This window comes from Equus caballus, chromosome 2 (genome assembly GCF_041296265.1).
Source record: "Equus caballus isolate H_3958 breed thoroughbred chromosome 2, TB-T2T, whole genome shotgun sequence".
NCBI classification, from domain to species: domain Eukaryota; kingdom Metazoa; phylum Chordata; class Mammalia; order Perissodactyla; family Equidae; genus Equus; species Equus caballus.
The window spans coordinates 36,178,816-36,205,569 of record NC_091685.1 but is presented as its reverse complement, the minus strand read 5'-3'; the positions used below and the strand labels follow the sequence as shown (position 1 = coordinate 36,205,569).

Genomic DNA, 26,754 nt, shown 5'->3' with positions numbered 1-26,754 from the left:
AGGCCCAGTGTTTCATTGGTTCGAATCCTGGGCGCGGACATGGCACTGCTCTTCAAACCACGCTGAGACAGCATCTAGAAGGACCCACAACAAAGAATATACAACTATGTACCGGGGGGCTTTGGGGAGAAAAAGGAAAAAAAGAAAACCTTTAAAAAAATAAATAAACAAAAGAGAAGCCAGAAATCTGGCTTTTCATGGGAAATCTGCCAATTGTTAGGTGTTGGTAACTAATTAACAGTAACAACAGGACCTCTGTGTATAAAACAAAATGCTTCTGGGGCTCCATTGGTTTTATGAGCTGGTGGATTGCAATCCTGGACCCAGAAGCCTGAGAATGTCCACTTGGAATCCATTGGATCCACTTGGATCCTCTGATGGTGAATGTGCCCCTAACATGCGCTCGGCTCTGGCGGCACAGGACGGCATGGGGTGTGGTCCCTGCTCTCCAGCCTGGTCACAGCTGCCCTCAAGCCGGAGACAGTTCCAGTCAGCATGTGTCCAGAGCCAATTTAATCAAACAACAAAAGAGCTGACAGTGCACCTTACCAATGCAGGAGGTGCTGCAGAGCTCCGAGGAGAGGTGGTCAGGGAAGAGGCCACGCGGGCGGCTTCCTGGGGATTCAGGGCCTTCTGGCAGTCTGGAGCTGGGGGGTCAGCCTTTGTGCAACCAGAGAGGGGTAGGCCTCCGGCCTGGAGGACTCAGGAGGGCTCAGGTCCTGGAGAGAAATGGGATCGCCAAGGAGGGCGGTTGGAGTAGGTCTGAAAAGCTTCGAATGCAGGTCCAGGGACTTGCACTCGGCTCTGCCACCCCAGCGGGACCCGAACATCTAAATTCTGGTCCAAGGCTTAAGGCTCAGAGCCCTGAGGTCACTCGATGGACATCTGAAGATGTTCTTGCTGCTTTGCTGGCATTCTAGAAGCCTTCTGCTCTGTTATCACAGCCACCATTTATTCACCGCTGGAATGGAAGCTCCACCAGGGCAGGGGTCATGCCTGTATTTTCACTGATGTCACCCGGATGGCTAGAACGATGTCTGGACCACAGTAAGTGCTCAACAAATATTTACTAGCTGCTTACTATGCGCCTCGTTGCCCTCGGCCTGGGGCTTTGGACAACTCTGAACAAGTCTGAGGACAGGCTCTATGGCGCTTATGTCTTGTGCGGGGATGGACAATACACAAGCAAACGGACCAATGAATACGATGATTTCAGCGACCGTGGCCTGGCGTGGCTTGTCTTGCTGCACTGTAGTGGCCTGTTCATTCCTGTCTCCTCCTGGCCTAGGAGAGCCGAGGGGGCAGGGCTGGGGTCTGTCTGTTCCTTGTTTCATTCCTAGCCCCTCGGGCTGGTGCCTGACAGATAGGCAGTATGAAAAAGATGTTTTTGCCGGCTGCATTGAATGAACGAACACAGGCGACAAAGATTCCAGCCTACACACACCTTTGCCCTTCGGAGGCTGCAGAACTCATCATTATCAACCCAGGAGTAATTGCTGATAAGCAATTGCTGATAAGCCTGCTGCGTGAATGTCGTTGCAGATAGAGAGGTAGCAGGGCAGTGTCTAATAACAACAGGGATAATCTTCATTAACGAGCAGATAACTATAATTAATTGCATCATATCCGGAGGCCCTCTTTGGAATTCTGGGAGGGAGTAACTAGCATTTGGCAGCTTGGGGACTGGAAGGGAGGGGCGTGCTGGGATCTGGGCTCCACCACTTCCTTCCTGGGGAGCTCTGAGCCTCAGTTCCCTCATCAGGAAAAAGGGCCTACATGGCAGGGCTGTCGCCAGTGCTGATGCTCTCAAAGCCCTCAGGTACCCAGCCCCCAGAGTCATGGTTCCTGAGGTCATTATCGGAGGCCAGGGTGCCAGGCCACCGAGGGGCTGGAGGGCTCTGAGCTGCCTACAATGGGTGGGGGCCCATCTCACGGCCAGGGTTTCCCCTGGGGCCAACCCACGACTCTCTGGCCCTTCTGGGGAACCCCTGGGCAAACCCCTGGAAGTGAGGGGGCAGAAGCGCGCGCGCGCGTGTGTGTGTGCACGCGCGGGACCTTTCCAAGGGAGAAAGAGGGAAGTGGGAGAGTGGGGGAGAGCTTCTTGGGGGGAGAAACGGGCAATTGGGAGGGGACACTGGGAGTGATGGAGTGAGGGGTCCTTGGGTGACCCGGGGCAAGGCCTCACCCGCTGCGGGCCTCAGTTTCCCCAACTGCGTGTTGAGAGGTCGGGTCAGTGTGGCCCCAGCTCGCAGCCCCGACCTGCGGGTGGTTGGGGAGGGTCCTCCCCCCGGTGCCCATGCCCTGGGGCGGGGGCGCAGGCGGGGCGGCACGGCGGCCGCAGCCCGGCCAGCAGGGGTTAATCGGTGACTTCAGCCCGGAGCCGGCCGGGCGGGCGGGGACGGCGTGGCGCTGCGCGGCAGGCCGGGCCGCTGGGCGGCGGCGGCGGCGGGCGCACTCCCGGCCGGGCCGCGACCTCGCGGGGGGCGCGCGGCGCGCCATCGGCGGGGCGGGCGGCGGGGCGCGGGCTGGGCCGCCCGGCATGGGCACCCGCGGCGGCCGGGACGGCTGAGCGTGGGGCGGCCGCGCGCCTTTGTGAGCGGCGCGGGCGACGGAGGCGCGGCCGGCGGCCGGAGCCGGTGAGTGCGGCCCGCGGGGCGCGGGGCGCGGGGCGCGGGGCGCGGGGCGGCGGGGGCTCCGTGGGGTGGGGGTGGGGGTGAGGGTGGCCCGGGTCTCCCCGGGGCCGCGGGCGGCCCGGGACCAGGGTCGCTGAGTCCCTGAGAGGCCGGGGCCCCCGAGGCCGGGTCGTGCCGGCCCCTCCGCGCGGCGCTGCTTCTGCGTGGTCTTTGTGTGTCCCCGTGTCCGAGAGAGTCTCTCCAGGAGCCGGTGGCTTCTCCGTGCGGCCCTGGGTGTGTCAGCGAGTGGGTATCTCTGTGTCTCTGGGTGCGAGAGTCCCCGAGCCTGGATCTTCCCCATGTCCCTGGTGTGAGTGTCTCCCCAGGAGCTGGCGTCTTTCTCTGTCCTGTGTCTCTCGAGCCTGTGTAGTGGGGATGTGTCTCTGGGTGTGTGAGGCCCCGCAGCCTGGGTCTTCTCCCTGCGCCTGTGTCTCTCCTTGTGTCATTTGAGTGTGAATGTGTCCCCTTCCCCCCGGGGGGGCGGCCGGGAGTCTCCATGTCTCTTGGGTGTCCTGTCCCTTTGCGTGACTCCCGACTGGTCTTTGTGCGTCAGCATGTGAGTGTGTGTGTGTGAGAGAGAGACCCTGTGCCACACTTCCCTGTTGGGTCACCAGGCCTTCGGGTCCTGCTGTCACTGTGGTCCCTGGTCCCCTGCACTGACCTTGGGGGTCCTGGGATTACACGAAGTCAGGGAATGCTCCTGTTGGCTCTCTTCTGGGCCAGCCTCTCTCTGCTTAACCCCCTGCCCAGGGGGCAGAACAGGGGCAGCCTCCCAGAGGAGGGGAGTGTGGGAGGAGAGGATGCCCTGGTCAGCTGGAAGGCCATGACCGCAGAGCCCGGTCAGGCCTGGACACTCCCTGAGGCAGAGAAGTGTGTCCTGGGTGGGCCCTGCTCAGGATGAAGGCCGGCCTCCTAGCCTCCAGGGAAGGTCTCTGAGAGGGGGTCCAGGCCTGATGGAGGAGAGGCTGGGGGTAGTTCTTCCTCTGTCTCCCAGGGTAGGGTCCTGGGGCAGGGGTCAGGAATCTTCCTTTAGTCTTAGAGCCTGAGGACCCTGTATCAGGCCGAAGCAGGAAAGTGGTGGGGGGTGGGCTGCACTGCTGCCCACTGCCTTCCCCAGGGATTCAACCAGGGCAGCCCCGCCCCGCCCCCCCGAAGCCCCATCTGCTCCTCCTTGGATGCTGGGGAGAGAGGACAGGTTGTGCAGGTTCATTAAAATGCTTGGCGCTTCCTGCAGGCCCTGCCCGAATGGCCAGCAGCTGCAGCGTCCATCCTTCCGTCCAGCCAGCACTGCGCCCCCACAGTGTAGGTGAGCCCTCGCTCCAGTGGGGGGGCTTGTTTATACCTCCCAAAGGGCCGTCAACCTTTGAGAGCAGGGACCATCTCTGTGCTGGATCACCAGCCCAGAGCAGTTCCTGACACACAGTAGGTGCTCATAGTACATAGTAGGCCTCGGGCTCACAGACCGGCAAGGAGGCTGCGGTCTGGACATCTCCAAGCTCTCTGTGACTGTGGGTTGGGGGCCGTCCTTCCCCTTCCTCAAGCTCTCAGGGGGAAGCTCAGAACCCTCCTCGGGCCTGTGAGGCCTCAGGTTGTGCCCATGTCTGATGCTCACTCTGCTCTGTCACAGTCGCCTTCTCGAGGGCCCCTGCTCCTTCCTTGACCACCAACACGCCTTCACCCCTGCTGTTCCCTCTCTCCAGAAAGTTGGTCCCATCCTTCACCTCTTCACTGCTCACTCGGGCATCTCTTCCTCTTTGGCCGGCCAGCCTGGCTCGAGTTCTTGTTCGCGATGCTCTCAGAGCCCGCCCTCCAGTCTGGGGGCTTGTTGATACCTCCCAAGGGACTGTAAACTTTTGAGAGCGGGGACCATGTCTGTCCTTGGTCAGCAGCCTAGAGCAGCGCCTGATGCTTTGTAAGTACTCGACAACTAGTTGCTGAGCAATTGGATGTCCGGTTATGAATGGTTCCTAGACTCTGCTGTTTCAAGTTTTGACTTTGGAGGAGTCTAGGGAGAAAGCTAGTACGTTCCTTGGGGCCCAGGTCCCAGGGTAGCGTAAAGGGAAGGCCTTCTGTTAATGAGATAAATAGTAAATTAATGAACAGAAATGTATCTGGTAAGTGCCAGATGTTGGGCTGGCTGCTTCACATATGTGATTTCTTAAACAGTGGGAAGGAGCAGAGTGGAAAGAATATAATCTTCTTAGATAAGCTTTGAAAAGATAGAGTCGGTGATGTATAAATGTGCGATAATAGTAACTTAGACTTCTGTTGCTCTTTCTTGTCCACCAACTCTTTGTTTCTATAACAGCCCTGAAAATTACGCAGGGAAGATGGGTTCATACTCATTTTACGGATGAGGAAAATGAATCACAGCTTTTAAGTGTGACTGCCTAAGGACACAGCTAGCCAGTCAAGGACTCGAGCCTTGGTCTCCCTGACCACCTGGTCCTTGCTTGGTTTTTTTTTTTTTTGAGGAAGATTAGCCCTGAGCTAACTACTGCCAATCCTCCTCTTTTTAGCTGAGGAAGACTGGCCCTGAGCTAACATCCATGCCCATCTTCCTCTACTTTATATGTGGGACGCCTGCCACAGCATGGCTTTTGCCAAGGGGTGCCATGTCCGCACCCAGGATCCGAGCTGGTGAACCCTGGGCCGCTGAGAAGCGGAACGTGCAAACTTAACCGCTGCGCCACCGGCCCGGCCCCTGGGTGCTTGCTTTCTTCTGCAAGCTTGTCTTCAGGGACTTGTTGGTATTCTCATCGCCCATCTCGTCTCCACAGTGGTGAATGAGCCATTCTCCTTGCCCTCGAGGGGTGTGCAGGTGTCCAGGAAGGAGAATCAGACCCATGGACAACTGAGTGGGCCCAAGTTCTCTTTCCACCCGACTGTGCTGTCTCGGCCCCAGCTCAGCTCCTTCCTGGCCAGGCAGCCCTGGAGAGCTCCTTGGTCTCTCTTTGCCTCCGGGGAGGGCATCAGAGCCACCTTCCTTTGGGGTCCTGGTCTGATCGAGCTCCCAGGAGTGACCGTCCTTGCCGAAGCTGTGCCGGGCCTGGCCGGGCTTTGCTGGAGCCAGTTTGTGCCAGAGCATGAGTGCCGATTGCTAAATTTTAGGGATTTTTGTGAGCTGGCCATTAAACACAGCCATTATAAAAAAACTCTAAATAAATAAATTTACAGTTAAATACATTATACTAAAAACAAGGGTGATAAAACTCAAAATACAGTGCTTCCCATTTATTTCACTATTACCGACGTGTTTGTGGGTTTTGTGTCTTTCGTGTGTGTATATACATGTAATGGACATCCTGGCACGCTGCTGCGTTTCTCTTCCCAGCTCTGTGTTCAGTGATGTCACCTCGGTAGCTTGAAGTTGGCCGTAATGAGAGTATTTACACCACAGAAACTGGGAAACACTGCAAATCAGGGTTTTCTTTTTCCCCCTGAAGAGCCAGTTGTTAAACATTTACCAGCACATGGTTGGGGATCCAGCAGTGGGCAACTCGGGCGCAGCCCCTCCCTGGAGCTTGTGTTCTGGTGTGACACCCCTCTCTGGCTGGTTTAGGGTCCTCACTGGGGCAGAGCGAGAGGGGCAGGGGTGGGGCTGGGCCTGCTGTGGTGGTAGGCGTTGTAAATTGCCCTGAATTTATAACAATTTATAGTGTCACTCAATTTATAGTGACAGTGGAGCTGTGACTCCAGAAGCTGAGTTCTGTTACCACGCACCAGGAAGAGGGGAAATGGGATGACAGTCGGGTTCAGTTCACTGAGAGCCTGATGGCCATTGGTTGAATAACAACACTCAAGGGGTTTCAGGCATGGTGGTGCCAGACCAGGGTGGCAGGGGTGCCTGAGGACAGACTGTGGACAGGTCAGATGGCAGGGCGCTGTGAAAGTATGGTGTCCCGGACACTGGCGGCTAGACTGGTCCAGGGGTGGCTTAGGCAATGGTGGGCATGACCCGTCCGTCTGGATTCAGGGACAGCCTACGAGAGTAGAGCCAGACTGTGGAATGGGCAGGCCGTGGTAGTTCCTGTGCAGCCCCGAGCTCTGGTTGGGAAATGGACCTGTGTGCAGTCATGTCCAGTGGAGGTGTATGCGGAGTATAGCAGGAGCATGGGGCAGGGAGAGGGGAAGGGTCTGGGTAGAAGGAACAGCATGTGCAGAGGCTCAGAGGCGTGAGCCGTTGGGAGTTCAGTCTGGCTCCGTATCAGTGGACCAGGAGTCTGCAGGGCTCGTGGCAGAGCAGCGGAAGGGCTGCGCCCTCCTCACGTCAGGGGCACAGCATCGTCCCGGTACCAGCAGAGGAACCTGCCCAGGCTCGCCTGCCGGGGCATCATGCTCTGTGCACCACCATCCCCGCTCCACATCTTTAAGATTTCTTATTATCCCCCTAGCTTGTTGCTGCTGCAGCCCTGGCATCTCAAAAAAGATTTCCATTTTACTGTCAAGCCAAACAAAACAGAATTGGGAAGGGGAGTCTGCTGCTCCCCCCGCCCCACCCCCCCAATAATACCAGAAAAGCCAAAGCTGAAAATGTAGCTAGGGTTTAGTTTACCCAGTGTTTCCGGTCCCTCTTACTCCTGCCCTTCATTTAGGCAGATAATTGAGGGCTGATTTGTTTAGAGACAACTCACGTTTACCTTATGCCCATACGTGCCAGGCATTTGTCAGTTCCTCTAATTTCCGTACCCATCCTGCAGGTAGGAGCTGTTCTCCCCCCCCCCCCCCCCCCGATAGATGCGGAAACTGAGTCACAGGTTGAGGGACTTTCCCGAGGCCACACGTTTGTAAGTGGCAGGATTCGAACCCGGTGGGCCCTGAGATCTTTTCCAGTCCTGTTTCCCCTTTCCTTTTGAGGAGGGGAGGGAGGGAAGATTCAGCACAGGTGGTTTTCACCCTCAAGGCTGGTTCCTCGCCCTGTGGCTTAGGGGCAAGGCTTCGAATAGAACCCAGCATCCAGATGGGCCCCTTGGCCTGGGTCAGAAAGAGCTAATAATAATGGCTCGTATTTACAGAGCACAGGCACCTTGCTCCTGGGGGCTTGCTCAGTCAGTCGCCTGAGAGGTGGGCTGTGTCATCCCCGTTTTGCCCCATGAGGCAGAGCCCCACGTCAGTTATCTTGCTTGCCCAGCCTCGAGGGGTGGCTGCAGCATGGGTTAACCCGTCCTGTCTGCCCCACAGCCCAGCTGTCACCCTCCGCACCCTGGAGCAGTGCCTGTCCTTCCAGGGCCTGGCCCCACTGCGCTTTCGATGGCCCCTGGCAGCAGGACCCACATGCTGTGGGAAATAGGAAGACACTTGACCACTTGGCCGGAAGCACAGGGCGGGCCCAGCTCTTGGTCAGAGCCTGGAGCTGAGCCCCCTGCCGAGGGCCTCATCTTCCCACCAACCTGTCTGTTGAAAGGGTGGTCTTGGCCCACGCCCCCCTACCTTCTTTGCAGGTCCAGGGCAGTGCAGGTGGTCTGGGGTGGGTCCTGCCTGCGATGGCACCCAGGGCCCTGGGCGAGGTGGCATGTCTGGGTCTGGACCCCTCCTTCTTGAGAGCTGGCCTCCCTGCAGAAACCCTCTCCCCGAGGCTGCCTGATTGGTATTCTCCCTGAATTCCGGCCGACCAGCCCCCGCGACTCCCCTTGCTGCACTGTTTGAAGTGGGTGGACTTGGAGCAGAGCTTTAAAGATGCGGGCTTTTTATTCAATTTCCCTAGAAAAACAATGGTTTAAATTAAATAGAGGAGTAACAGTCACTGGAAATTGAAGAAAAATATTCCTGAACCCAGACATTACCCAGAACCTTTAAATTTCTTTCGAAATAAGAGTTTGTTTGACTTTAAATTATGCAAGTGTTGCCTGACCATTGACAAAAACTTGGAAAATACAGACAGAAGAAAATTAACATCACCCTTTATCTCGCCACCCAAAGACAACCTCCCAGTGTTGTGGGGTGTCTCATTCATTTGTTGGGGGGTTGGTTTGCTCGTTTGGCGAGTATCTATTTAGGGCCAACAGAGGGCCAGGCCTGTGCTGGGCTGGGGGGTGGATGGTACCCTGTTCCCTGTGGCCCCTCTTTCTGTGCTGGGCCTTGGGCGGCTCACCTGCCCTCTGTATCTCAGTTTCCTCATCTGTCAAATGAGGTTAATACTAGCGACTGTGTCACAGGGCATGAGGGCTTAATGAGAAAGTCCAAGCAGGCTGCTGGGGACCGGGCCTGGCCCACGTAAGAGCTTAGCAGTGTTGGCTGTTACCATGGGGTGTACCCTTGCTGTTATAGATCTTATGTGACAGCGGAGGAGACAAACAAATCAAACAAATTAATAAAGTAACTGTGTTCAAGCAATACTTCCTGAGAAGGAAACAACCTAATGTGGTGTGAGGGGCATACCTGGGGTGGCCGGGTTGGGGGTGGCGGGAGGGTATGTGAGGGGTAGTGGTGCAGAATTTGTTAGCTGGAGGGGTCGGGGCCTCTCTGAAGAGAGACATTTAAGCTGAGACCTGAATGACAAGGAGGAGCCCTCTTCCCCCCAGGCAGGGAGTCAGCACATGCAAAGGCCCTGAGGCTGGAATGACCTTGGCCTGTTTGAACAACTGAAAGCCTCGAGCCTGCAGCGGGAAGCGGGGAGAGGGCAGTGTGAGAGGAGGCTCTGCAGGGCAGGCAGATCCGGGCAGGCCATTGGGGTGGTTAATGGAGATGCAACGGGAAGCCACTGAAGATTTGTTTTCTTTTTAATTTCACATAAATACTTTTATTAATGAAATGCAATTCCAAGATTTCAGCTGTTAATAACTCTGTTGGGAAGTTTCCCCTTTCCCAGATGATTTATTCTGTAACTGACTGAGCGCCTGGTCTGTGGAAGCCCTTGGGGTAGGTGCTGTGGGGTGAGGGACGGACACAGGGTAGGTCAGATGGGGCCTTGCCCGCAGGGAACCCGCGCTGCCTGCCTCCGTCTCACTGATGCCCCCCAACCCTGGCGCCTTGTGGGCTCTGACCGGATCCTCAGGGGACAACGGGCTGCAGGGCCCGGAGGAGGGGATGGCGGGTCGGGGGCGGGGTTCGGGTTTGAGTTGTGGCCGTGGGGTTGGACAGAAGGGGTTGGTTTCGGGTTATACATCAGAGAGAGGATTGGCTGGAATTGCTGGTAGATCGTTCACAGTGGGTGAGGGGAAAAGAGGACTCAAGTGTGACTTCCAGAATCTTCTTTTGACTATCGGGCTGGGGGGGTGGTGTCATGAAGCGAGATGGTTAGGAGTGGGCGGGAGCGTGGTTTTTGGCAAATCCAGGAGTCCAGTCTGGGACTGGGTCACGTTGAGAGACTGCTTCGAAGTCCAGGGGAGGGATTGGGGCTCCTGTGCTGAGATTCAAACTGGGGCGTCATTGCATAAAGATGGGGCAGGGGGACCTCCCAAGGTCAGGTGAAGGGCAGGAGCCAGGAGAGGAGCCCGAGCAGGGGCAGCCAGGATGCTGGGAGGAGGAGGGAGCGTGGGGTGTCAGGGAGCTGATGCGGGGGACCGTTTCAGATGGGAGCTAGGGGTCAGCAGGGCGGCAGGCCGTTCAGAGTCCGACTAAGATGAGACAGAAAAGTGGCCACTGGTTTTGGCGACACAGAGCTGGTCTGGGCCTTTGGTAAGGGCCGTTTTGGAGGTGTGATGGGGCTGGAGGCCGAGGTGGGAGTGGGCTGCGGGGGTGGGAAGTGAGCTAGGAGACAGCGTCTGAGATGCCGGACAAGGGAAAAGCAGCCAGGAAAAGATGTCTCGGTTGGAGGTGATGTCGGGGACCCAGGAGAATGGTTTGTGCTGGTGGCCAGGACTGTTCCTGGAGAGGGAACGAGACACATGGGGCAGCCACAGGAGCCGCACCTTTAGGTAATTGAGAGAGAGTGGTACCCAGCTTGATGGTGTGGGCGTGACGGGGTGAGGGGTTGACCGTGATGGGAGCAAGGATGCTTCTTAGGAAATGGGGGAGGATGGGGTAGATTTGGATTATTTGTGATGGGACGTTGGGGACCGTCCCATCTGATAGCCTCGTGTTTCTCAATGAAACCTTGACCAGGGGATAGTGGGGTACATTCCCACCAAGACCGCCCACCCCGGGAGAGGCCATTCTGCAGCCACTAAGAGAACGGGCAGAGATGGCTGTGTCCCCAGGGCGGTGAAAGCAGGTGCTCCTTAGCACCTTTGTATAGAGGAGGGAACGGGATCAGAGAGGTCAGTGGTTTGTCTGCAATGGCACAGTGGGGCCAAGCTCTCGTGCCTCGACTCCGAGGGGCCCATGTTCTCCGGCGCTGGGCTGCTGGGGCATGGGCCGGGCACTGACCAGCGCTCTGGGAGAATTAGCGCACTGAGTCCCCACGATCAGTGAGGTGCAGGTGCTGTTACTACCCTCGCTTTACCCAGGGGAGGGAGGCCCCGGGAGGTGACGTGCCACCCAGCAGGCACGCACCAGCTACGAGAGGACATCAGGGAGACCTTTAGAGGCTGTTCTAGCCTCTTGGATTCCTAGGTCATTCTGCGAACCCTGCTGTTTCTTAGTGCTTCCCAATCTCTACTCTTCTCTCTTTTCTAAAGAGGTTCCCAAGACTCAGAGAAGTCAAGCAACTTACCTGAGGTCACACAGCTTAACAGGGTAATCCAGGCTCAGTCTGGTCCCTTGAGTGAAATATCCTGAGTCTCCAGGGTACAAGCAGGTGGTGGTGAGTAACCCATGGAGGGGCTCAAGGGAGGCTCCAGTTGGATGTCGCCATCCCCAGGTCCCCTGTGCCTTTCAATGTTACCCTTTTGCAGGCTCGGAGAACGGGTGGGGCCTCCAGGCAGGAGGAGCCTGGCTGCTGGAGGCTGGGACACAGCCCTACTGGAGCCAGAGCCCCATGGGCGTGTCTGCAGCTAGGTCGCGGGTGGCCAGTGAGGGAGGCGGTCCCCGCTGGGAGGGCAGCTGTGTTTTCCAGGTGCCAGGCGGAGGCCTCGTTCTCGGCGGGGGGGGGGGCCAGGAGCAATGGGGAGTGGCTCCCAGAGCCCTTCCCCTGCAGCCCTGCCGCTTTGGGCAGGTGTCTTGCCTCTCTGGGGTCCTGGTTGCGTCATCTCTGAAGTAGGGACAATTTAAATGTGATCACGAACGATTGAAAACATAACCGGTGTTTGCTGAGGGCCCAGGGTGTGCCGGGCACCACATGTTATCTCCTTTCAGTTTTCTGTGGCAATCTTGTGAGGTGTATATGGTTATTATCTTCATTTTATGAAGGAGGCAGCGGAGGAACAGAGAGGGTAAATAATTTGCCCAAAGTCACACAGCTAGTAAATGGCAGAACTTGAACTCCGATCCATGTGACTCTGGAGCCCTCTCTTGAAACCCCTCTGGTCCCTGTTAAACTTTGTTCAGCCGAGCCCTTCCTTGGCAGATCTCCTGAGAGAATCTTATGGGGCTCCAGCATTCTGCCTGCTCCACTTTGGGACACCCCATCTGGTCCAACCCCTTAAGTTTTATCAGGAAGCCTTGGAGCTCCAGTGGGCCTAAGCCCCTTGCTCATCATCCCACAGCCACTTGGGGCCAGAATCCCAGCGTCTCGGACCTTCTGCTCTTTTCACTGCCCCAGGGCCTCAGGGAGAGCAGCGGACTGGGAGCCCAGCACCTGGGTTTGAATCCCACCTCCTCCTCGGACAACCAGGAGAGCTTGGCGACATTTCTTCCTGTCCCTGATTTCACCCTCAGCCTCAGTTTCCTCTTCTGCAAAATGGGCAGCCTGAGGGGCTGGCCCGGTGGCGCAGCGGTTAAGTGCTCACGTTCCGCTTTGGCGGCCTGGGGTTCGCCGCTTTGGATCCTGGGTACAAACATGGCACCGCTTGGCAAGCCATGCTGTGGCAGGTGTCCCACATATAAAGTGGAGGAAGGTGGGCACGGATGTTAGCTCAGGGCCAGTCTTCCTCAGCAAAAAGAGGAGGATTGGCAGCGGATGTTAGCTCAGGGCTGATCTTCCTCAAAAAAAAAAAAGGGCAGGCTGAGAACCTGGGGTCTCAGTTCTGATCATCCGTGAGTGTAAGATTTCAGTTTCCCAGGGGTCCGCAAGAGTCAGATTCTTGCCGCTGGTTCCTACTTCCTGTCCTCTGTCGCCCGGGGGACCAGGGGAGGTTGAACTGAGAAAACCGTTTGGAGGGCGCTGGTTAGGCAGCAGATCGTGATACCAGCGTCGGTTCAGTGCCGCTGCGTGCCGGGCCCGCGCTGGCTGCTTCGCCTGTCACGTAGTTGCATGCTCATCCGGGAGGTGAGTGTCGTTAGCTCCGTGTCGACGGGAGAACTGAGGTGCAGAGAGGGCGGCGAGCTCTCCCGAGGGTCCCGTAGAGACTCACCTTTTTGTGAGAGCCCAACTGGAAAGCCCAGAGGTGATGCCGGGCGTGTGCGTGCGGGGCGCACCCCCGATCACGTCCCATCGCTCGGGGCTCCCGGCCAGACCGGCCCCGGGGCTCCAGACGGGGAAATTCACCCCATCCATCCACCCTTGAGAAATGGCGACGAGAGGCCCGTGTGGAAATGCAGGATGGGTGGGTCGCGGTGAGGACGGTGAAGGGACGATGGCAGAAGAGCAAAAGCAGCGCTAGTCCATCGCTGGCCAGGGATGCCGGCCGGCAGCCCAGCCCCGGAGCGCAGGCCTCCGCTGTTCCCAGAGAAGGGGACTTGGGGGCAGGGAGAGGTGGCTGTCGGGGAGGGAAGAGGAGCTGAGGGGAGGCTGATGGGGTCGGAGACTCATTTAGAGCTGGGAGGGCCTTCTGGGATCATGTCATCCACGCGCCTAGTTTTCTGCATGGGCCATCGTCCTGTCCTCTGGAGAGGGGCTGTGACTTGCCCCAGGTCATGCAGCCACTGGCGGCAGAGCCGGGAACAGAAGAGGGTTCCGGAAGCTGGGTCCTCAGCCTCACCTCCTGGCCACTCTCCTGGGCGTGACTTCCTGCCCAGGCCCTGCCGCTGCCCACCCTCTCCCTCCCATCAGAAGAACAAGAACGACAACCATAATAATAAACGAGAGGAATCATCTCACAGAAGACTAAGCACGTTGGTCACCAGCGTGGACTCTGGGGGCATTTGTCTTGCTCTTGTCTTGCTCAGGTCCCACTGCCCCCACTTCCCAGCCTTGCGACTTTGCGCAAGGCACATGACCCCTCTTAGCCTCCAACTTTCTTCATCTGTTTCATGATTTAAGCAGACACTGAAATTGCAGGACTTTACAGTGCCTTTAACATGCTGAGTATTGTTAAACTCCGGGAGGGAGATTTCTGCTAGTTTTTCCATAGTCTTTGACCACTGAACCCTTTTTTCCCCATAAGCCCCTATGGCATATTTCAGGACACGTGTTCCCCTAAGCGTGCAGATTCACTGACGTCAGTGGTCGCTCAGGACTGTTTAAACATTTAAACTCAGACACTGGACTGATCGTGGAGTTTTGGGGAGACATCCCTACTGCACTCACTCTTGTGACTTTGGGCAAAACACAGCCGTCTCTGGGCCTCAGTTTCCCCATCTGTGAAAGAGGCAAGGGGTCATGGTTTGTTGGTTCCCTTCAGGGCCGATGTTCAGAGGAGTGGGCACATTGCCGTCTTTTGGCCTCACACCCTGGTTTGCTGGATTTCTTGGAGTCGTCCAAGATGTCTCATCAGGAGCACTTCTCTCTCAGAAGGCCAGGTGTGCGTGAAGGTACCAGACACAAGCAGGTGGTGCCAGCGCCCTGGGGAACCCGCGAGCCAGTAATTCCCATCCATTCGTACGTGTTGGGGTCGCCCAGACAGCCTGTGAAGAATGCAGATTCTCGGGCCTCGCCCCAAGAGACTCTAAGTTTGTAGGTTGGCGTTGGGACCTTGAAATCTATTTTTTTTTAAAGATTTTATTTTTTTCCTTTTTCTCCCCAAAGCCCCATAGTTGTACATAGTTGTATATTCTTTGTTGTGGGTCCTTCTAGTTGTGGCATATGGGACGCTGCCTCAGCGTGGTTTGAGGAGCAGTGCCATGTCCGCACCTAGGATTCGAACTAACGAAACACTGGGCTGCCTGCAGCGGAGCGCACGAACTTAACCACTTGGCCACGGGGCCAGCCCCAAAATCTACTTTTAAAAAGACTCTCTCTCACTCAGGTGGCTCTGAAGTTGAAAGTTCAGGGGCCACACTTGGAAAAAGGCTGTTAGACTCTTTGAACTGAAAAACGTTTAGGAGAGTGATGGCCTGTGGGGGGGGGGGGGGCGGGGGGTGCTCTCTGTGCCCTGTTCTGAGATGCCTCGTGCGCAGGCACAGCCTTCAGCCCCCAGCCACTCCTCTTCCCCACAAGCTGGTGTTTCCCCAACCTGGCTGATGGCTGGAATTGCCAGGAAGCTTTTGAACAAAGTAGGAATTGTTGTGTCTCACCCTTACAGATTCTGCAACAGCACACATCGGCTGGGACCCAGAAATCTCCATATTTGAAAAGCTCCCCAAGTCTTTTGTTCATTTGTTTGTCATTCATTCAACAAGTGTTTCGTGCAGCCCCTGATGGCCCAGGCCCAGGGGAAGGCATGGAAGACGTGATTGTTGGGCCAGACACAGTCTCGGACGTCATGTCACCTGTGCGACACCTGGTGAAGGAGACAGACAGTGATCACTTGGGAGTGTTCGCCGGGTTGGGAAACGTGTCTAAAGGATGGTTGGGTCAGACTAAATACCTGGGGCAAAGCTGGATTCCTGGGTAGCTGAGCTCCAGTAAATTCCACATCGAAGTGAAGCCCTGAGCCCACTGACCTCTGGCCACTATTTATGGACTCCTGTCATTTGTTCATTTGCTTATTCACTTATTATCTACCCACTCACCCACCCACCCACCCACCCATCCATCCATTCCTCCATCCAACCATCCATCCATCCACCCATCCATCCATCCATCTGTCCGTCTGTCCGTCTGTCAATCTATCCATCCACCCATCCGTCCATCCATCTATCCATCCATCCACCTGTCCATCTGTCTGTCCGTCCATCTGTCCATCCATTCATCTATCCATCCGTCTGTCCGTCCATCCATCCATCCATCCATCTATCTATCCGTCCGTCTGTCTGTCCATCCATCCATCCATCCGTCTGTCCATCCATCCATCCATCCGTTCATCCATCCGTCCGTCCGTGCGTCCGTCCGTCCGTCCGTCCATCCATCCATCTGTTCCATCCATCCATCCATCTATCCGTCCGTTCATCCGTCCATCCACCCAGTCACTCATCATTTCCTGAATCTCTACCGTGTGCTGGGATTGCACTGATTATTAGAGAGACAGAAGTGAAAGACACTGTGCCTACCCTCAAGGAACTCACAGTCTGGTGAGGGAGTCAGAAAATGGAGCAAGTGATTCCAGTCCAGAGTGTGAGGTGCACAGAGGGGTGAGGGACCCGCTCTCCCGGTGGGCATCGTGGAAGATTCCCTGAAGTCGGCTTGTGTTAAGGCTCAAAATGTAGGTGAGAGTGTCCCAGGAGACGCAGTGGGGCACGGCTTCCAGGCCCAGGAAGGGTCGTGCCCCTGGGAGGGCGGGCCTTGTGCTCAGGCCCTTCTACTCCGGGAGCTCAGCTCTGTCTTTGGTTTTCCATCTCTCTTCCCCCGAGAGCCTGGTCCACAGTAGGTGCTCAGCAAACATTTGTCATTGGTGAATGGGGACATGGGGGGTGGGGTGATCCGTCAGAAAGGATGGCCTTCTGGGCCATGCTGAGGAGCTTGTGCCCCTGTGGGGCCCTGGACAGGGTGCGGGGGGGGGAATGACACTGTCACCTAGGCTCCCTCGGCTGGGCAGGGAGCGTGGCAGGGGACACCGAGGGGGCCTCCCCAGGCCATGGCGTTTGTGACACCTTGGCCAGTCCATGACTTCTTCCCAACAGTGGGTCTCTCCTGCAGCTCAAGGGCGCTGCCTTCCTCGGGGGATGAGGGACATGGAGTAATGTGGGGGGGTGAGTAGAGGCAGTGGTGGCTAAGAGCCTTGGCCTCTGGAATCAGACTGCCTGGTTCTGCTTCTCACTTCTGCCTCTTGTCAGCTGTGTGTCCTGGGGCAGGTGTCTGAACCTCCCCGTATTTTAGTTCTGTTTCTCAGCTCATCAGATGGGGTAGCACCAGCCTCTGCCTCGTCCGGCTCTTGGAATGATTTAGAGTGTGGTTGTGTGTGAAGAGCGGTGCCTGGCACTCGGCAAACACCCGTAAACGTTCTCTGAAATGTGGGGCTTTGGGGGCGTCCTGAGGGGTGGTTAGATGTTTGCTGGCCCGGGAGCCAGAAGACCTGGTTCGGATCCCACCTCTCTCTAATTATAGAGACCCCAGCAAGCTGGCTCAAGCTTCTCCTCTGTGAAACGGGGCCTGATGCCCCAGAGGGTGTCTGGGAGGAGCGCTGGGTCTGATGGCTCATTCTCCGCGTTGGCTTATTACTGAGGCCGGAAAACTTGGGTCCCAGCAGGTAGAGACATCGCCATTTGTTGAGGGTGGTGTGGACAGGCTCCGGGGCCCAGCTCCCAGTCTGCAGGGCCGCCTCTCCGGGCCCCAGCCTTCCCTTTCACATGCCCTCACTGGGTGCCGGGATCCCGTGCAAGTGCTTGTCGCATGACTGGGGCTCCGGGGCTGCAGAGCGGGGCTGCGGCCGAGGGCTGGACTTAATCAGCAGGGGCCCTGCGGGAAGGGGCCGTGCTTGCCCAGCCAGGCTGGGTCTGGGTGCCCCGGAGAGACCCGGCTTCTAACGCCTGTCCTGGACTCAGCGCCCCTCCCCTCCCACTGCGTGTCCCTGCTTGGTTTGCATTCTCAGGGCCGAGTGACTCGGGCATGGCTGATGCCCCAGAAGATTTGAGTCACAGCAGGTAAATATTAACCCCGGAAATCCAGCTCTGAATGTAACCCTGTTTGGGCTGGCTGCCCGGGGGACTGCCAGCTTCTGAGCCTCCCACCCCCGCTGATGGCCAGGAGAAGCAGGCGCCCTCCAGGGGGAGAAAGGCCCTGCTCCTCCATGCCAGGTGACCGCGTTTAGTTGCCATCACTTTCCACGGTCAGGGGCTGCTGTGTCTGTTTTACAGCGGAGGAGGAAACCGAAGCACAGAGAGGGCAGGAGGCCTGCTCAGGTCTGCACAGCTAATGAGGCTGGACCTGAGGTTGGAACCAGGAGGGTCTCCCTGTACCCTGGACCCTCAGCAATCTCCTTGCTGCTGTCAGGGCCACACCAGGATGCTGTGTGTGTCACAGGTGCTGAGGTTTGCTTTCTGGCTCCTCTTGGCCTGGGCCTCAGATTCCCCTATTGCAGGGTGGGGACAGGCCGGGTTGGCAGGCAGACCCAGGCCCAGGACACCGGGGTGCAGCAGGCTGCAGGCAGAGCATGGAGAGCTCTCCCAGCTCAGGATGTGTGAGGCTCCCTGGGCCCCTGGGTGGGGTTTGGGATAAGCACCTGCCCGACCCAACAAGCCTTGTCCTGAACACTGTGTACGAGGCACACGGGGGCACCCATGGCCCAGCCGCAGTCCCCGTCCTCTGCGAGCTGACACGCAAGTGGGAGTGAGAACACAGGTTCAGGCTTCAGGCCCGGGGTTCGAAGCCTTGTTAGCTGTGTGATCTTGGGCGGGTGCCCTCGCCCCGCTCGGCCCCAGGGGCTCCCCTGAATGATGGGAATGGTAACTCCTGCCTCATCTGGCCGTTGCGGGGGTGAAGGGAGCTGGTATTCCCAAAGACCCCAGGACAGAGCCGGTGCTCGGTGGGGTGACGTCCCTTCTCAGGCCCTCAGTCTTGTAAGGCTGAAAGCGATCAGCATGTCTGAAAGGTGAGTGGACGCTGCTCCCCGTGGTGCCTGCAGCCCAGGAGTTGCATGGGTGGGTCTGCAGGCAGCCGGAGACCGGGTGGGCTGGCTGTCTGCTCCACAGCGGGGCGTGTGGGGTGTGGGGCTGAGCTTGGCTGGGAAGACAAGGAACTACCCGCTTTTCCTTCATCCCCACTCCGCCCAGCCCTGTAGGCAGAGGCAGCCCCAGCACGGCCCTGGGCTGCGGTCAGACAGGCAGAAACCTGGGAGGGAGGTGACTTGTCTGATGCTGGTGGGAATTGGTGGCAGAGCCAGGCTGACCCCCAGCCCGAGGCCCACCTGACCCTGATCGTGCACCTTCAGCTGCCTCCAGGAGGTCCCTGGGGCTGTCGGGCCCCCTGGCCTCTCCAGCCTGCCCAGGAGCCAACTATGAATGGAATATTCTGGGTACATGACTCACAAGCCTGGCCCTTCCTAGCCAGGGCACTTTTTATTTCCTTCCTTCTACTTTTCCCTAATAAGGTCTCATGTGGCACTCACCTCGCCTTTCTTGGGGCCTGGAGGAGCAGTGCCTTCTGCCCTGGGAAGCCTGCTGGGGGAGCTCCTGTCAGGCAGCTTCTGGACAGCAGGTGCTCAACCGTGGGGAAGTTCCGAGGGAGGCCCAGCGTGGCATTGCAGCTGCACGGACTTGGGTCTGTCGCTCGGCTGGCTGCCTCTCCAGCCGCGTGACCTTGGGCAAGTCACTTTACTTCACTCAGTTTTCTTACTTGTTTCATTCCAATCAATACTTAGTGAAACCTGTTAGATGCCAGCGATGGTGCTAGATATTGCAGGAAGAGCTGCGGACAGGCAGGCTCACACTGGCCTCCGGGAGCCTCGAGGTTGAGTGGGAGTCAGGTGGGCCCTGGATCTCCACCTCGAAGCATCGAGGAGCTCCTGAAATAACACGGGGGGCTCCCCACATGGCTCCTGGTTTAATAGAAACTCAGAATTTGGTGAGCGTTAGTCTATCCCGGCCGGTCAGAGCAGGGCCTGGGATTTCACGTGAATTACTGTCCCTTTGGTTGCACACTTAGCGGGAAAGAGAGTAGGCTCCCTCTGGAGGGACAGCGTTGATTTTCCCGTGTACGTTGGCGATGTGAGTTAGCGTCCCTGGTCGTGAGCTGAGGGTGCCACGTGCCCACATGTTCCCCGACCTTTGTAAGGAGGAACTGTGACCCAGGCGATGTCCTGGGGTCGTCCACCACCGGCACAGAGTGGACACCCAGGATGTGTTTGCTGGACTGATAAGAGGGACAATGGCAGCCTGGGGCACATCTCAGTGGGGGTGTGACTGGCATGGGGAAGGAAGGACAGCTGGCGGGTTCCTGTGCGGGAGGCGGGAGCCGTGTTCTGAGAAGCTGCAGGGGACGAGATGAGGGCAGGTCTCAGACCTTTTAATGTGGGACAGTGACTCTGCCAGAGGAGGAGTGCGGAAATGGGAGTGTGACATGGACGGTGACTCAGGCACTTTCAGAATACCCACTCTGCGCACAGGGCTGGGCTCAGCAAGCTCCCCCAGGGAGGGGGCCCTTTTCTTTTGTCAGCTGATGTCTCCCATGCGCCTGGAATAGTATTTGGCTCGTGGGGGTGCTTCATTAATGTGCGTTGAATGAATGAATGAGTGTGTTACTTAACTGGGTCTCGGAGTGTCCTTACATCCAGTTTACAGATGAATAAACTGAGGCTTGGGGAGGTCAAGTCATACATTTTCTGGTTATGGGGCTGGGGTTTGGAGTCAGGGCTGCCCGGTTTCAAAGCTTATGCTCTGACTCACCCATTTGTTAGGATCCTTAAGGAGGAATTCTTGGGGACCAGTCCCGTGACATAGTGGTTGATTTCACGCACTCTGCTTCGGTGGCCCAGGATTCACAGGTTGGGATCCCGGGTGCAGACCTAGCACCTCTCGTCAAGCCACACTGTGGTGGCGTCCCACGTAAAATAGAGGAAGATGGCACAGATGTTAGCTCAGTGACAATCTTCCTCAAGCAAAAAGAGGAAGATTGGCAACAGATGTTAGCCTAGGGCCAATCTTCCTCACACACATTAAAAAATAAAAGAAAAAGAAGAAGGAATTCTTGCTCTGGCTGACAGGTTGGATTTCAGCCTCTCAAAGATCCCTCTCTTCTGAGAGTGACTGATTGTGGGAAAATACAGAATGCCTGGCTCAGAAACAATGGCGGGGTCAAAGCTGCGAATCTCAGGAGGTACCCCAGCCATTAGCTGCTGCTCGGATCAGTGGGCGCCCTTTTAAGGAGCCAGGTTAGGAGAGGAATCAATGCCCCAAGCCCAGGGGGTCCCTCCAGGCTTGGTCTGACGTCATGGTCACCCTCTGCCACAGCAGGGGGAGGGCGCTGGCTCAGGCAGTGGCTGGCACGCGGCCATGCCCGCTCTGGTCGGCACAGTGAATCTCAGGCTGCCCCTGCCCGGGTGCCTTCTCCAGGGTGGGGGCTGGAGTGGTCTGGGTGAATCCCGGGTGTTCGTAGGAACCCGGGCCTGCCTCCGGTGGTTCCAGACTAGAATGTCCTCTGAGACCTAACGGCTGTGCATTCAGCTGCTCCAGGAGCCCAGGGCTGGGGCCCGGACAAAGGGGCTGCTTGTCGAGGCTCTGTTGGGGGCAGTGCAGCCAGAACCCTCCCTGGGGGCCGCTGGGATGCAGCGCTCTGCCTGCCAGTGCCCCAGTTCTTGTCCTGGTGTGCTGCCCCGAAGGGGCCCTGTGCCATCAGCTCCCCAGGAGTCGGGTCCTTGTGGTGCTGTCTGCTCATCCCGCTGTTTCCCCGGTGGCACAGGAGCTGGCTGGTGGCTGAGCTTTGAAGGAGCAAATACTGCGGGAGTTCCAGGCACAGCCCTGCAGCCCGCTGGCCTGGGTTCCAATCCTGGCTCTGCCGGCTGTTGACTGTGTGACCTTGGGCAGTTTTCTTACCCTCTCTGTCGTTTCCTAATCTGTAAAGTGGGGATGATAATCGTTCCTCTCTCAGAGGGTTGTTGTCAAGATTAAAATAATTATAGGGGTGAAGGGCTTAGAATAGCTCTGGGCACTTAGCTAGCAATTAATGAACGTTAGTTGTTACCATTGCTGATTTTGGCACTCACTCCTTGGTGGCATTGGGCAACCTGAGGAATCGTTGCCTTTTCTCTGTGCCCAGCGCCTGGGCTCTGGCTTCCACCTGCTCAGCACCATTTGTCGTGAGTGAATGTGTGCCTGGGCCAGGGTGCTGGGGAGAGAGGGCGATGGCAGTGTGCAGGCCCCTGACTCCCGTTGGAAGCCCCCTTTCTCCCTTCCTCCCTTCCTCCCTCCCTCTGTGCTGCTCACATCTTCTCGTTGCTGCGGTGTCCCAGGCCCTGCAGACATGGACTATTCGTGCTTTTGTTCACTGTTTCAAGGAGCTTTAAACGGATGGATAGGGCGGCCCCCCTCCCTGGTTAGGTTCAGGGCCTCTCCCAGGGAACCCCAGGTTTCCCTGACTGTGAGCTCCAGGGGGTCGGGGCCGGGTCTGCCTGTCTCCCCCTGGGGCAGCTCAGCGGGGCCTAGCTGCGTGCCCAGCACTCCGGAGAGGCTCCAGTAATAAATGTTGAGGGTTGAGCCCTGAGCTAGGCTAGGCTGGGGGACCCAGAGGGGAGTGGGCACAGCGCCTGGCCTCAGAGGGCACACCATCTGGCTGTGTGTTCGTTCACTCAGGAGACAGCTGCTTGGGGCCAGGAACGGTGTGGGGGGCGTCGGGTGCTGAGGACAGGAGAGGCACAGACGTGGTCCCCGCCTCGAAGAGTTTGCAGTCTGCCTTCCCTCCCCCTCCCTCCCTCCATCTCCCCCCACCTTCTGTATCCCAGATGCTGGGCCAGGTGGTGGAGACGCACAGAGAAGTAGGTCGTGGTCTCTGCCCCCACAGTCTAGCGGGGAAATCCACAAAAACAAGTGCCCGCAGCATAATGCAGTTTCCTGAGAGCCTTGTAGCCTCGTATTTATCTGCCATGGAAACCAGTGGCCATGACTTTGGTCTTTGTGTCCCGCTGACTAATAACAGTAACACTACCCTGCATTAACGGGCCAGTATCTGCTCTCCATCCTCAGGGGACTTGACCAGATGCCCTCGGACCGGGGCTTCTCCTCGGCGCTGTTGACACTGGAGCAGGGTCATTCTCTGTTGTGAGGCCATCCTGTGCACTGTAAGACGTTTAGCAGCATCCCTGGCCTCTACCCACTAAATGTCAGTAGCGCCCTTCCCCCACACACTTGTGACAACCAGAATGTCTCTAGACATTGCCAAATATCCCCCAGGGGGGAGGGCGACGACAAAATTGCCCCCAAGTTGAGAACCATAGCCTTAAATGGATCAGTAAAACTGTGGCTGCATAAATCAAGATGGGATGGAAATTTTGAAATCCAATACTGCCTCTCCCAAAAATAGTCAAGAAGTAAAAAGAGCCCGCAATGTCCTGTATTCCTTGGGCGCAGAAGATCTGGTTTGGCGTCAAATGCAAACGTCCGCTGGGAGGAGGGAGGGCCTCTGGAGGCCAGAGCAGTTGTGTGCCTTGGCCCAGGCCACACGGAGGCAGAGTCCCTGCAGAATTAACCGGATCATCGCTGGGTCTCCGTGTCCCCTCGCCCTGTGTGGGTACGATGGAGGGCAGGTCATCCAATGACCACAGGGAGTACACAGGACCAGCATCAGTCCTGGGAGAGTCGAATCAGAATGTTGGACCGTCTGCCTGAATCTCAGTGAAGCCCTGGAATTCTCTCTCGCCTCATAGCACTCATCCTGGTTTATAGCGATGGGTGGATTTGTGTAATTGTTTGGTAGCTGCCTCCCTGCGGGATTCTGGCCTTGGGGAGCACAGGAACCAACACTGTCTTGCTCCTCAGCGAGTCCACAGAACCTTGCCTGGTGCCTGGTGTGCAGTAGTGCTCAGCAAATATTTGTCGAATGATTAAGGGGGGTTGTTGGATCGCAGAGGGATCCAGAGAGACGAAGACCGGCTTTTCGGCGCTCCCCTGGAAGGCTCTTGAGCTTAACGGTTCCCAGAGTGAGGGAGTGGGGCTGGAGACCTCAGTTCTAACACAGCTGGTACCCATGTGGGAGATGTGACCTCGGTCGCTCACTCCCTGGTTTGCACCCTAACGTGGAAGGAGATGGTGTCCCCGTCCTCTGACCAAGACCCTGGCCGCAGGACACACCTCGTGTGAGCCCGGCAAAGGCTCAGTCTTGGCGGGGGCGCACAGGAGCGTGCATGCATCCGCCCTCCGTCTAGCCTTGAGCACCTGTTGGGTGTGCTGGTTGCCAGCGGGGCAGAAAGTCCTGGATCCCGCCTCCCCAGGCCTGGTCTCTTTCTGCAAGTCACTTGAGGATGCTCCTGGTGCCGTGTTGGGTGACAGCCGTGGGCATGCGGGGGTCACTGTAAGTTTGCTGCCTGCAGGGCGGTTGCTGTCCCTGAGTTTAGCAGAACAGATTTGAGTGGAGCAAGGAAATGGAAGCGCCCTAATATTTGCAGCTCTCTCCGGGCTGATTCTCCGGCCAGAGTGCTTTACGTAAAGGGGTACACCTGCAGCCGGCTCCGAGGCCCCCCTCTGCTCGACTGCATGAGGTCAGAGGATGGTGACGTCTCCCTGACTCCACGCGCTGAGCCTCGGTCATTGCCATTTGGGGTCCTCCCTTTTCCTGACTGTGAACCCCCTCCCTGGAATCTCGACTTTCAAGGGGGCAGGAGGTGGGCAGAAACTTTGGGGGGCTTACACAGCTGAGTGTTAGCCACAGGGTCGGGCCAGCTGGTGACTGTCCCTGAGCACATCCGTGGGCACCCCATGCCCTCCAGGGTGGGGGTGCTGCATGGTCACATGCTGCAGGAGAGGCTGCCCCCCTGTAACCTCTCTTTTGCTGACCCAGGAAGGCTCTGGAGGGCAGTGGTGGGGAGGGCTGTGGAGTCACTCAGCTCTATCTTCTTGTAGGCCAGGGCTGCTGTCCAGTTAGAAAGAGGTGGTCCCTCGTTCATTCATTCGACAAACATTTATGGAGCACCCACAGTATTCCAGGCTCTCAGAGAGGCACTTTATGTGGATTGTTGTCTCATTTAATCCTCATAACAGCCCTGTGCGGTGGGCATTCTTAGGGTTCTCCTGCAGAAGAGGGCATCAGGGATCAGAACGGTGAAATGACGTCTTAGTGTCACAGTGAGTAAGTGGAGAGCCAGGACCCAACCAGGTTTGATCACAGGACTCACTCTCCTTAAAGCCACACCCAGGGCATGTTGGTGGCAAAAAGGGGCACCCGAGGGCCCCCCGCAGGACTGGAGGTTGCTTCAGATCCTGGGTGCAGTGGGCCCCCCATTTTCCATCAGGCAGGCAGCCGCATCCCGGGCAGCGGGACGTAGGCAGGTGGGCTCACAGTCATGGCACCCGGTGTGGTTTCAGCGCCCAGGGCAGAGGGCGTACGAGGAGGGAGCTTAGGGTCTCTACGTAGGAGCAGCATCTGTGTGGGCGGCATCTGAGTTATCCGGTTCCTCGTGAGTCTCATTACAGGGCTGGTGGGCACCAGTTAGGTTCTCGTTAAAGTTGCTAATGAAAGAGGACCCGTGTTTGGGATGGGTTCCCTGTGCTGGTCATGGTCCTGGATGTCGCCCCACCCCAGGACAGCAAGATTCAGGACAATCCATTGCAGGGTTGAAACCACCTGTCCACTCTCCCCGCCCCCAGCCATGCCAGCCCAGGCTCCCCTGCTCCCTCCTGCGGCCCCAGGCAGTGTCTTCTCAGAGGCTGAAGTTAATGTGAGGGGATGGGATGGATGCATTGGCCCACGGAGGGAGAGGCAGCCAGCTCCGGGAAGCTCCAGGAGAAAGGCGTGGACAGACCTTGGGCCTGGTCCTGGATCTGCTTCTGATGAGCTTCTCGACCATGGAGAAATCTCTCTGCCTACCTCTCTGAGCCCGTGTCCTCCTCTGGAAAGTGGGGCTGCTCCCGCCTCGCCATGGGATGGGCCTTGCAGGTGTGGTGGGACCTCACATGGCCACATCTCCCTTACAGGTGCGGAGGACAGAGGTGGCTGGAATGACGCCCGCATCTGGGGAGGGCAGCACGTTGTTAAGGGGAAACGGTTTGAATCCAAGTGCTGGCCGCTGTGAGAGGTCAGCCAGAGCTTTCCTGGACCATGTGGCTGAGGCTGCTGGGTCCCCTGCAGCTCTGTGCGGGGCTTGGGTTTCAGGAGACCTCGAGGCTGCCTGTCCGGCTCCCCCTGCCGTGGTCGGGTGGGCTGAGCTATCCTTAGCTCTGAGTTTTGTGAAGGTGATTTCTTCCTGTCCAGAGCTCTCTGTGGGACGAATTGCACGGCCCCCTCCCCGAGAGAGGCAGAGCCTGGGCCTGGAGAAAGAGATGGAGCCAGCCTGGGCCCCAGTGGGCTTTAAAAGGGAGGCCCCTTCACTCTCGGTGGCCAGCCAGCCTGGGGCACCCGCCCCTGGCCTTGCCCCGTGGCCACAGCTGGAAGCCGTTTGCCCCTTCCTTGGAGAGCTGGACGTGCTCCAGGCTCCCTCACCTGCCTGTGTGGCGGGGCCGGCGTGTGCACCTGCCTGCCAGAGTGGCTGTGGCTGGCAGCCCGTGGGGCTTGGGGGTTCTGTCCCCTCTCCCGGACGCATGCTTCTGACTCATCAGAGCAAGAATGTGAACTTTTTGGGAGCAAGTTTTTAAAAATAGTCCAAGTCCCTCCTCCTGCCCTGCCCCACCCCCTTCTTCTGATCCCAACCTGGCGATGGCCCCAGACCTCTTCCCACACTGGTTCTGGGGAGCCGCCTCTTGCACAGCTTGGCAGCGAATCTGTTTGTGAAGCTGTCCTGGGAGGAGCTGTCCGGGCCACAGGCTGACTTCAGGCCGGAGGAGGCACAGCCCGGAGTGAGTGCCCCATGGGTCCTGGCCGCCTGCTCCTCTCCCCGAGGGTGGTGGCGGGACTGGCCCTGGGCCGCGTGGCGCCAGGGATTCCTTCATTCCTTCAGCAAGTGTGCGTTGAGGTCTCCTGTGAGCCAGGCACTCATCCAGGGCCGTGGAGAGAGTGATGAGCAACAATGATAATGCCCCGGCCTTTGTTGAGTCCACCTTTTAGTAGGAGGAGACTGATAGAAACAACTAGAGTACACAGATGTCTGGAGGTGTTACATACCACAAAGACGGGAAAGCAGGGTCAAGGGAAGAAGCCCAGTGGAGATGCGTGTGCTGTTTTAAGGAGGGTGGCTGGCGAAGGCCTCTCTGATATGGTGACCTTTGAGCAGAGCCCTGAAGGAGGTGAGGGAGCCATCCCTGTGTATGTCTGCGGAAGAGTGTTCCGGAC

At 57.6% G+C, this 26,754-nt stretch overlaps 1 protein-coding gene across 27 annotated transcripts in view; it reads left to right on the top strand.

The window, feature by feature from the left end:
• Positions 1 to 26,754, top strand: part of ARHGEF10L (Rho guanine nucleotide exchange factor 10 like) — a 153,480-nt gene that overhangs the window by 13,787 nt on the left and 112,939 nt on the right. For 8 of the 27 annotated variants that reach the window (XM_070252503.1, XM_070252482.1, XM_070252467.1 and 5 more), the window contains exon 1: positions 2,497 to 2,636. The exons of 11 other annotated variants lie outside the window; for them this stretch is intronic. The gene's annotated coding sequence lies outside the window, so the exon portion shown is untranslated. Of the gene's footprint in view, positions 1 to 1,685; positions 1,820 to 2,496; positions 2,637 to 26,194; positions 26,322 to 26,754 lie in introns of those variants that run through there. 8 more of the 27 variants (XM_070252451.1, XM_070252397.1, XM_070252469.1 and 5 more) reach the window with 8 other exon arrangements.